Genomic DNA, 11,332 nt, shown 5'->3' on the forward strand with positions numbered 1-11,332 from the left:
CTGAAAATAGCACCATAAAACAGCTTTCTTGGGGTCAACTGCTTGATTGTCACATAAGGCAAATGGCCTCTTTAAATTACCAAATCACCTTCTCCCCAGGATTTTAATATGACAGAGAGGCTGCAAATATGACCAAGAGACAGCTAAAGATGAAATATCTACTTGGCTCTTACCTTTGTGAGCCATTGCAGTTATTAATCATTTATAGGACACCATAAGCCGGCACTAGGAAAACGATGATTCTTTATTGCTTGTTAAAAATATTTACATTTCCCTCTACCAGCTGTATAGGAGGAATTGATATTTTCTGAATGGCTAAGTCAATAGCATCTTCCTCGCGCCATCAAAGGATTTGATAAACCAGCAAAACACGAGAGCCTCTGCCGCAAATAAGTGGGAGGCACATGGGCTGTCAGGCAATTAAGTGGACCTGAATAAGCTGATGTAATTAAGCCTCTTACTGCATAATTATCTTTATTTTAAATGTGTCTTTTGATGGAACATCTGTTCCCTGCTTCAGATATGAAAAGAAGGACCCATGCTCATGAAGCAAACAGATCTGCAAGGGCCTCACACATGCTGCCTGGGCCACTCACATTCAAGGCAACACATGTTGTCATTTGTTCCTCTTTGCCTGCAATAGGCAGGTGTCCTCACACCCTCGGCCCATGCCTGTCTGACCTCCGAGATTGCAGCAGCTGCCTGGAGTCTCATTACACACAGCAGTCCCCGAGTGCCAAGGGCCCCTCGGAGGCAAGGGTGCAGCTAGAAGAGATATGCGTCAGATGGGGCACCAGGAGTCAGCAGGACTCTCTTGGAGTTCTGCCTCTGGGTGGCAGGGCTTACGACCTGTCTCTTTGCTTTTGGCAAATATAGCTCATCAAACCCGACCTGCTGAGACGCAATCAGTATCGTCTTGGGGAAGTGGCAGTGTCGGGCTTTTGTCCATTTTTCGAGTCTGCCAGCCACAAACTCCGTGTGACGGATCCCAATGCTGGTATGAATTGGGGGTTTCTGAATCACTCTAATGTGCACAGAATGCTCTGCTGAGAGGCTGATGGGGCTTTATATGCTGCTGCTGCTGCTATTTGTGTGCTACGTGACCAAACAATCACTGTTCTTTCTGTCTTGATTCGCTCAACTTGGAATGTGCAATCACGGCACCTCCACACAGGAAAATGTCAAGAAATCAAAGGCCGGCAGAGAACTTAACAGCTAGTGTCTATACTACATTAGCTGATCAGAATATAAGCAACTCCTTCCCCTTCCCCCACTGCTGGCCCAGAGACCTAAACACTAGCTTGTTGGTAAGTGCTGGGGCATTGGCTCTCATCAGAATCAGTCAGCTTCAACTCTCTATAGTACTCCTCAGTTTGGAGAGCCAGAAGGCAGGCCTTTAAGATGAGCATTTGAAATGAAGACCATCCTCACCGTTCAGCGGTCACAGCCCTCAGTCTGGGCCACACCCTCGCTGGTTCACAATGGAGGTGAACCTTAGTGTTTTGACCTTGCACCTCCGTGTCTTATATACAGTCTGATTATTTCTCCCCCTCAACCTAAATATCCTCCGCACTAGCTCAGCTTTGGGCATGCTGACAGATTGAGTCAAGGCTTTCATCCCCCTCCTTTTTTCTTAATAGCTTTGCTGAAACATGGCTCTCATACCATACAATCCGTCTGCTTTAAGTGTATGATGTATGGACTGTATTTTCACAGAGGAGGATGTTCATCATCATAGTCCATTTTAGAGCACTTTTACCACTCCAGGAAGAAATGTTACATCGTGTAGTCATTACTTCCTGTCCCCCTATAGCCCTGGGCAGCCACGAATCTTTTCCTGTCTCTGTGGTTTTGCCTATTCAGGACATTTCATATAGATGGAATTGTATAATATGTAATGCTTGGCATCTGGTTGTTTTTTTTTTTTTTTTTTTTTCACTCAGCACGATGCGGTAAAGGCCATCCATTTTGTGGTATGTATCAGTACCTAATTTGTTTTTATGGTTAAATAATATTCCATTGAAACGGATATCTCATATTTATTTATCGATCCATCAGTTGGTGTGCAAGCGACTTCTTTCCACTTTTTTGCTGTTATGCACAATGCTGATAAGCTCATTTCTGTCAAGGTTTTACATGAGCAAACATTTCATCTCCCTTCTATACATGTTTAGTAGAGGGATTGTTAAGTTATGTGGAAACTATACTTTTAGCTTTTTATGATTTTTCCCCCCCTTTAGTGCTGGGAATTGAGCCCAAGATCTCATCCATGCTAGGCAAGCACTCCCCCGCTTGTCTGTACTCTCGGTTGCTTTTAGCTTTGGGAGGAGGAGCCAGTTCTTCCATCTGTTTGGGTTTGGGTTTTGAGATGCTTGTTTGTTTTGAGACAGTGTCCTGTGATGTGATCCGGGCTGGGCTAGAACTTGCGAGCCTCTGATCCTTAGATTCCCAAGTGTTGAAGATACAGGCATCACCGCCACTCTCTGCTTTCCTAAGCTGTTTTCTAGAACATTTTTAAACATTTTTAAGCCCCTCACTAGCCGTACATAAGGATTCTATAGTCTCCACACATTACCAACATGTGTGATTTTCTTCCTGCTGCCCGTGCCGTGTGCAACATGGTATTTCCTGAGGTTCTGGTTTCCACTTTCCTCATGGTTAGCCGCCCTAGGCTGATGCCAAAGCCTGTCAATGGCCTCCACTACTAACTGTTCCTCCTTAACGCATCTTATTTGGGCTACTTTGCACTTTGTACATGATCTAGAGCCAATATACTTTTTTGCTGCCATAAGACAGAAACCTAAGAAGCTGCTTTGGAGCCCAGACTGTGTGAAAACATGAAACCTTCCATTTTGCAATAAAAAAGACAGGTGAGATGAAATGCTTCATCCTAAAGCAAGGACTCTGGGAAGCGGACACCATGCTAACTGCACACCGGGGAGGTGGGTCTCAGGGGCTGTGCTAAGACAAGATGGAGTCTACCCTTCGAACAAGCCTCTTCTTCTTCAGGACTGAGCTGAAGTACTTAGACAGATGTGTATCAGACAGTCCCACATCACTGGTCATGGAAGTGAATACCCCAAATCCAAAACCAGCGCCAATGGTACAGAGTGGGAACTCGGCTTCCAACTTCAGATCCAAGGGGTTAAAAAAATCACTCGCACGTGGTGGCTTTTTAAATGTTTAATTACCTTTATTTATTTACGCGTATGTGCGTACACACACGTATCTACATGTGCAATGGTCAAAAGGCTGCTCGTAGTGGTCCATTCTCTCCTTCCGGTATGTGGGTCCTGGGGATCCAACGTGGGTCATCAGTTTGGTGGCAAGTGTCTTTACCTACTGAGCCGTCTCCCTAGCACAGATTAAAATGTTTATTAAATAGAAGAAGAGAAAAGGCTTCCTTAAGGGATTATTGTAAAGACTATTTAGGGTAAAGTTGTTGAAGCTGCTTGACAAACTATAAAGCACTGTGTCGATTTTATATCAGATTCTTATAAACGAGGATATCTCACATTGACTGAAAATTTTCTTGGTTTGGGAGTTGGACTTCGATTCCGGTAAAGACAATGTCTTTGTGAAACTTAGGGAAATAAGCCCTCACTCCCTGTAACCCTTATATCTCCAATTGCTGTGTTATTGTTTCACACTGTAACCATCAGCTGGCAGTGGTTCTTCCTGGAACTCTAAAAGGGCACAGATGCTCACATCTGCATGCCAAGGCACACTAGCATTGTAGAAAAATATACTTTGTGTCCCAGTCATCTGGCTGGAGAAGGAGCAGACATGGGGCCTTAGAATGAGGCATACTACCAAAAGAAATCACTCCCAGGGAAGACCCAATCAAAGGTAGACAAAAACACAGGGACACTGAGTGAGCATGTGTGTGCCTTAACAAATGCCTATCATGCATTTATAATTTATCGGCTGGGCTGTGCACGCACCTGCATTCAGGTGGAAGTTTGCCTCAGCCAGAAGATTCAAGACAGCCTCATTCTCATTTGCCATTGCAGTAATGTGTGGGATGGAGCCGATCACTTCTTTATGTGGCCAATCATCTTTCAGTTGTCTCGCTCGGTTTCCATTCGTGGTGGTCCTAGGACAAAGCTTTATGAAAACGAAGGCTGACATATCATGTTAAAGTCAAAGATCAGCTCAGATGTAATAAAGTAGAGAGACAGACTACACCTCTTGATAGGATACAATGTAACAAGTGATTTATTTACCCAGCCCATAGACTAGGGTGTCTTGTATATGATCTTGCAATATTATTAAATCAGCTATTGCTTTATCCATATTGTAGATAAGGCAATGGACCTAGGTTCTCACATTGCCCCTACCACAAATGAGACCCTACTCAAAGGTTTCCCAAGTATCGTACCACTCTCCTGAAACCACACGCTGCCTCTACCACCAGATAGGTCCCTTTCTTGCTTTGTCCCCATGCCAACACACCCCCACCTGCTTCCCTAGGTAGTTTAATACTCTACCCGTTTTACCAGGCCCAGCCTCCAGGAATATGTCACAGTCACACCAAGTCCATGAGGCTACCCCTAGTAAGAGATCTGACCAAGTTTCACTCTCAAATCTGTTCTCTCTCCTATTAGGCACTCTCTCTAGTCACCCGGACTACAAGACCATCCCTACTACTTTGGACTTTTCAAAGCCATCCAGTAGAACACCTGACCCAAGAACAGTTTCCAGCAGCCCAGGCTTCTAGAAAGAGGCCTGTTACCCTCCACTCTGTTCCCTCGAGACTTCTCATGCTACCCAGATCACTGCCGACTGGTGTGCTTAGAAAACATGTCAAAAGATACAACCAAATCCAGATGTCCAGGACACAGCACAAAAACACAAGCAATGTGAAAAAAATAAGAGGGTACGTCTCCTCCAAAGATCACCAAACCTGCAGTAAGTATCTCTAATGAGAAAACAAATAAACAAACAAAAAAACGTGGGAAGAACTCAAGGCACAGAAGTCAAAGGAACAGTTATAAAGATGTCTAAAGGGTTCCAAGAACTCAAAGGATGCTAACAAGCAAATTGACTTAAAGAGCACTCTGACAAGGTGGTGGAGACACAAGCTTGAGTGCACAGCTTAGGTGACACACACATTTGAACCCAGGTCCATAGGACACCTACTATTGATTGACTCTGGAGAGTTGAATCTTGTTGTCATCAAAACTCCACAGGAAATTGCTCTCTTCTCTGTCCTCAGTGTGTCAGGGCTGGAACAAATTGTTGCCTTCCAGGAGACCCAATTTTCCCTTTAGAAAAATGTAATGTCTTCTCCAAGATCTCTAGTTTCTATAAATATCTATTTTTCCTTCCTTGGAAATGGATTCTACTCAGTAGGCATGTGTTCTTAAACGAAAACGTTAGTGTTGGGGGTATGTGATGTCTCCTGACAAGTTATTGGTCAGGAAGGTCAGAGAGGTTCCCAAAACAGCATGGGCTGTTGTCTTTGCTCTTGGTTACCTTCTAAAACTAGATGGTAAGACCCTGTTGCTGAAGACACAACACAGCTTTGGTTATAGGATATACAGAAATCCAGCTGGAATTGACCTGAAGATTTCCTCCTGATGGCTACCTTTCACGGTGCTAGGAGGTAGTAACAGGCTAGTGGGGGAGAAGAGTCACCAATGGTCCTTCCACGTGCTGGAGACTGAATGCTGCAATAGTGACTTGCCAGACAAGATAAGTAAAATAGTCACATAGATTATGGAGGTAAGCAATTGCCTTCTGCAGGATGTGAGGTTTGATCCACAGGAGGGAATTCACACCTGGTACCATAAACTTTCATAAACCCATGACTAGGGGAGCTCACAGTCCCTAGAGGGAAACCTCCCACCAATATTTTGCTAAATGGGTATGTTGTCAACTGCCTTCTAAATATTTATGTTTATACCAGTAGGTTAGGCCTTCTTTCAACTGTGGACAGAGAGGATTCTTCCAAAGTCATCAGAGGTCAATGCAGACACTCCTGACTGGTCAAAGTGATGATAAGTGTGTGTTGAGTGATTAGCCGTATGACACATCCACATCAGGCCTCCTTCCTCCAGGTCCCTAAGAATATTCTGAAAGAGGAGCCGGGCGGTGGTGGCGCACGCCTTTAATCCCAGCACTCGGGAGGCAGAGCCAGGCGGATCTCTGTGAATTCGAGGCCAGCCTGGGCTACCAAGTGAGTTCCAGGAGAGGCGCAAAGCTACACAGAGAAACCCTGTCTCGAAAAACCAAAAAAAAAAAAAAAAAAAAAAAAAAAGGAATATTCTGAAAGAGGGAACAGAAAGAATGTGAGAACTTGATGAGGAGGAAGAGTACTGTGGAATTCTGTCTTTTGGACATAATATGGCTGCTGTGGTATTAGCTGACTGCAGCTATGGTTCCTTGCACAAGACCTGCCCAAGGTCAAGCCAGCAAAACTAACTGATATTCCAGGGGGCAGCACTAATTAGACCCAGTAGGTTACCGAAAGAGAGAAGATATGGCAGTGAAAAAGAGACATATTAAGGGTGCCAGGTGGATAGGGAGGGGGGAAGTTGTGGGGGAATATCGTCAAGACACATTGAATACACGTATGAAATCATCCAAGAATAAATAAAAGTTAAAAAAACAAACCAAACACATTTAGTGTATACACACACACACACACGCACATGCTCATATATATGTACAAACTGTACATATATATTATCTAAGACACTATTTCTAGATAGCAAGTTGGGGGGTGACTGTTTTTTTTTGTATATTCAGTATTAAATGTAAGGAGACGATAGAGAAAATATATCCCTATCTCTATGGAAAGGTAAGGAAAAAAATGACAATTCCAAGGTCACATTCATAAGAACTCTGCAAATGGCAAGCTGTCTCCTCTCAGGCATGTCATCTCAACAGCTTGTTCCCAGTCCTCTCATTTCTGAAATGAGAGGGTGAAGCTGAATACCCTCTCAGCTCTTTTAGCTCTGACATATTTGATTCTGGTGCCAGAGTATAATCTCATCATATTCTCCACACGATTTTGTTCCAAAACACGTTGACATCATGTTCAATTAGGTTGACTCATGTTCCCCATGTAAACAGTTGTGGTGATTGCCAAAATATGCCAACAGACAAAAAGACAAGAGTTTCAAGTTCTTTCCTCTAATGCTCCAAAAACATTTGTGATGCGTTGAAAAACTGTTCTTCATTTGACTCATTAGGTCCTACCAAAAACTTTTAAAGGGCTTTTCCCCTACTTTTTCTGGAATATAATCCAAAAGTGAACAAAAATATTTGAACATGATGTCTTGATTATTTTTTCCAAGTACATCTGTGTTCAAGCAAAAGCAAATGCACAAACTAGATGTTAATCTCTCTGTTTGATAAGCCAAAGCATATTGATAAACCCTTGCCAAACAGTTTAGATGTATTATAAATGAACATAACTTTTGTTGGACTGCATGCTGACTGAGCTGTAGAATATAGCCTGGGGGTCTTTATAACTAGATTGGGGTACCATAGAATAGAGTGTTCTCAGGAAGAAAACCACATATGAAATTGTGAAATGTTTTGGAAAGCAAGAATTCCAAACTAACCTCTTCCCAGCAGATCTGATTACTCTCATGTGTTCTGATTTCACAGCAAACACTGATCCAGTTGACATTTGGGAAGGAAATTTCCCAAACAAATCATTTGTGGCATCCTTGGGAAGATTTCTGGGAGGTTATACACGATGGGAAGACCTGGCATCATCATACCTCAAGTTTATATCAGTCAGTTTCTTTAATTAAAAGAACTCTTGAGTAAAGACATGAGCTCAGACTTCAGCATGCACAAGTATCATCTGCCTGCAGGACAAGAATGTAGAACTCCAGAGAAAGGAACAGCATGGGAACAGTGGTGATTGGAGAAAAAAAAAAATCTAGACATTGTCACCAGCATCCCCAGTGCCTGGGAGGATCTGAGGGTCCTAACCAAAATGGTTACATCTACAACACAACTCATGTACGTAAGGCTCAGGGAATGTCATGGGAAAGGGTATAGAAAGATCGTAAGAGCCAGAAGACCAGGATATCTGCTGTCAATGTGTGCCTCTCAGAAATGGCAGGAAAGCTTCACCCATGACACCTTAACAATATGACTGTCTATACAAGACCTTGAAGTAAAACACTAACAGACAAGACACACTAACATGGAAGCAAGAAGTCTCGTGGGGTCCCGCCCCTAAACAAAGAGCTACAGGCAACTAAAGAATGTAGAGAGTGGGAGAGATGGTCTTTCCCAAGGATTGTCTCACTAACTGGTTATCCACTACCCAGCAGTCAGCCCTGAAATCATATATGTAGAAATAACACTAAACAGACTGAGCAGGTTGTATGTCTATATTTCTGTATTTTTCATATATATATATGAAAAAGAGCATGAACTCGAGAGGGAGCCAGAGGGAGGGGTTGTGGGGAAGAAAGGAATGGGGGAAATCATGTAATTATATTTTAATATGTAAAATGTTTTAAATATTAAAATATGAAGGGGGAAAACTGCCAAGATAGGATCATTGGATGAAGGACAGCGTGTTTCCTCAAGGTATATATAGCCTCACCGATCTACAGTGAACACTAACCGACCATCAACACCGAGTACTTCCCCAAAGTGTCCAGAAGAGCTGAACCAACTAGATTTCAACAGAGTCACTATGGCCATCAATATCAGTAATCCCAAACAATGAGGCCCCGGGAAACTGAGTCAGATCACCAGCTTTCTGGCCTCTACTTGAGGTGTGACAAATAGATTTGTCCTGAGTTGAGCTGAGTCCTAATTTCTGCTATTTGTGGGAATTGTCAGATGAGGGAAATGATCTTTTCCTTTTCCAGAAAGGAAAGATAGGCATTCTCTTGATTGCAAGGAACAGCACTCAGCATTATATATTACATAAAAATATAGATTCTATCCCAGAGGAAATAAAAAGTATTGATTTCAGGATACTGTCTTAGTGTATTTGAGCTGTTATATAACAAAAGTGTAACGTGATAGTTTAAGCAATTTTCTCTTTTTTCTCAAGTTCTGGAGGCTCAAAACTCTAGGCTTAGGAACTGGTATATTAGGTGTGATAGGAAGTGCTTCTTGATTGGCAGGTAGTGCCTTCTTGCTTTGTGTTCACAAAGAACAAGAAGCAACCTACCCTTGGCCCTCTCTTAAAAGGATACTAATGACACTCATGAGAGCATCACCACCATCACGACCTCCTTCCTAATATCATCGTCCTGGAGATTAGAATTTTAACATGTCACTGTATGGATCATACCAGACTTCTGACCTTCCAAGTCACTGCATTTGAAGAAATTTTGTAAGTTGAGTAAGTCAGGAGTGTCAATGTCTCACTTGAAGTTTTCATTGTCCATCACCCATTTTTCTGTCACCATCTTCCTTTGAGAGCTCGCTGTTGGCTAGAGAGACCAAGGTAGCAGTTAAGGGCCACGTCATCCATACCCAAGGGACAAGCATAAGATCCATTTCAGCCAACTGAATGACCTTTGCTAGTATTTGAAACTCATCAGACACTTAAAGGCACTGGAAGCAAAAAGAACTCACTCCATGTCCATGATGGCTCCTGCTCAGGCCACTGGAATGAATGTCCTGCTTCTCTGTCTCTGAAATTATTTAGTTTCCTTTCTATTCCATTCGATTTCATTACATTAGTTTCTTGTTTGTTTGTTTGTTTACTTATTCTGTGTAGAAAGGTTTATGTATGCCTTGGAGAACTTGTGAAGGTCAGAGAACGAGGTGAGGAAATCACTTCCCTCCATCTAACATAGGGGTCCCAGGGATCAAACTCAGGTTGTGAAGCATGGATGCAAAAGCCGTTCTACACCGAGCCATCTCACCAGCCCATAGTTATATAATTTCTGTTTGCGTCCACGGCACCTTCGAACCTCCTGACAATTCCTTGTCACGTCTTTGAGATCCTTCTAATAAACTCATTCTCTCTCTACTTAACCAGTTTATTTCTGTGGCTTCTAAGCAAAGGCATGCAATGAATACACATCAATATTTCAGCAATGACTGACATCTCAGAATGCATTTATTTGTTTTCCCCCATTCACTCCTACAATAATATGATATCAGTAGATCAGCTATTATTTTCAATTTATTTGTTGAAAAGTAGTCTCCAAGAGCTTAAACCGTTGGCCTATGTTCTCACAGCAAGAACATTTGCTCAAGTCCAAAGCCTTTTGGCTTCATATCTAATGCTCTTTCTGTGATAGTGAGGTGCAAACCTCTCATCTGTTCCCCATGAAATAGTCAAACAAGGACAAAAAATAATTGGAAACACCCACACTTTTTTGTTAGCATTCATGTGACTACTGTCATGGACATCTTTTAAATTTTCCTCTAGTATGCACAGGGAACATAAGCAAGTCCTTCATGTACCTCAGCAATTTTCAAGGAGTCACAGCAAAACAGTGTGACATATTCACAATCAGAGATATTGACAGGAATGGCCAGGTGGCTGTGGGGCCATTTCAAATTGTTGCCTCTCAGAGATAAGATACCAAAGTCCACCAGCACTGTGGCTGATGGCTTCCTTGAAACAAAAATACACATAGCTGTTTCCCATGGGTACCAACAGTAATCAAGAAGAACTGGGGCAAGGTCATGCATGAGCAGGAAGTGTCTGGCAGTTACTCCTCTGACTAGCTGCAGAAAATGAGATGCTGTCTTTTATCCAAAGAAGGGATGGAGTCTCACTGAACTCGGTTGGTTTTAATCAGGACTTGAAAGTATATTCTTAACTATCATTGAAAGCTTAGTTGATTAAAACCAATAATATCCACTTGGAATTTAAACATCACCAATTTGTCTGAATCACATGTGAGATTCTCAGTGATGTTTATTGCAGGAAGAAAATAGTCCAGACTGGAGTTATGGCCCCAAGGGAGCACCCAAAGCAGAGGCCTTCACCCAACACTACGGCTAAGCCATAAACTCAAGAACTTTCAGTTCCAGCATTCTCTGAGGCTCCTCTCTTAGCACAAGTATTTCTCACAGAAGAACAAGAAAATACTGAGAATATGACGTTCTCTGCCTCTCTCTCTCTCTCTCTCTCTCTCTCTCTCTCTCTCTCTCTCTCTCTCTCTCCTTCTCTTGTTTTGTTTTGTTTGAGGCAATGTTTCACCATGTAGCCCTGGCTGTCCTGAAATTCACTACATAAGCCAGGCTGGCCTCAAACTCACAGAGATCCACCTGCCTCTGCCTCCTGAGAGCTGGGATTAAAGGCATGCACCCCTATGCCCTTCTTTTACAATATTTTTCAATTGAGAAGAAAGAATGATTCAGGAAAACTTCTGTACTGTAA

At 42.6% G+C, this 11,332-nt stretch overlaps 1 long non-coding RNA gene across 1 annotated transcript in view; it reads left to right on the plus strand.

The window, feature by feature from the left end:
• Positions 1-8,395, plus strand: part of LOC128112827 (uncharacterized) — a 29,103-nt gene extending 20,708 nt beyond the window's left edge. The window contains exons 2-3 of the long non-coding RNA XR_008219186.1: positions 4,608-4,911; positions 7,621-8,395. This is a non-coding gene — a long non-coding RNA (uncharacterized LOC128112827). The remainder of the gene's footprint in view (positions 1-4,607; positions 4,912-7,620) is intronic.
• The last annotated feature ends 2,937 nt before the right edge of the window (positions 8,396-11,332 follow it).

The sequence above is a fragment of the Peromyscus californicus genome, unplaced genomic scaffold, assembly GCF_007827085.1.
Source record: "Peromyscus californicus insignis strain IS unplaced genomic scaffold, ASM782708v3 Scaffold_17__1_contigs__length_78620276, whole genome shotgun sequence".
NCBI lineage: Eukaryota > Metazoa > Chordata > Mammalia > Rodentia > Cricetidae > Peromyscus > Peromyscus californicus.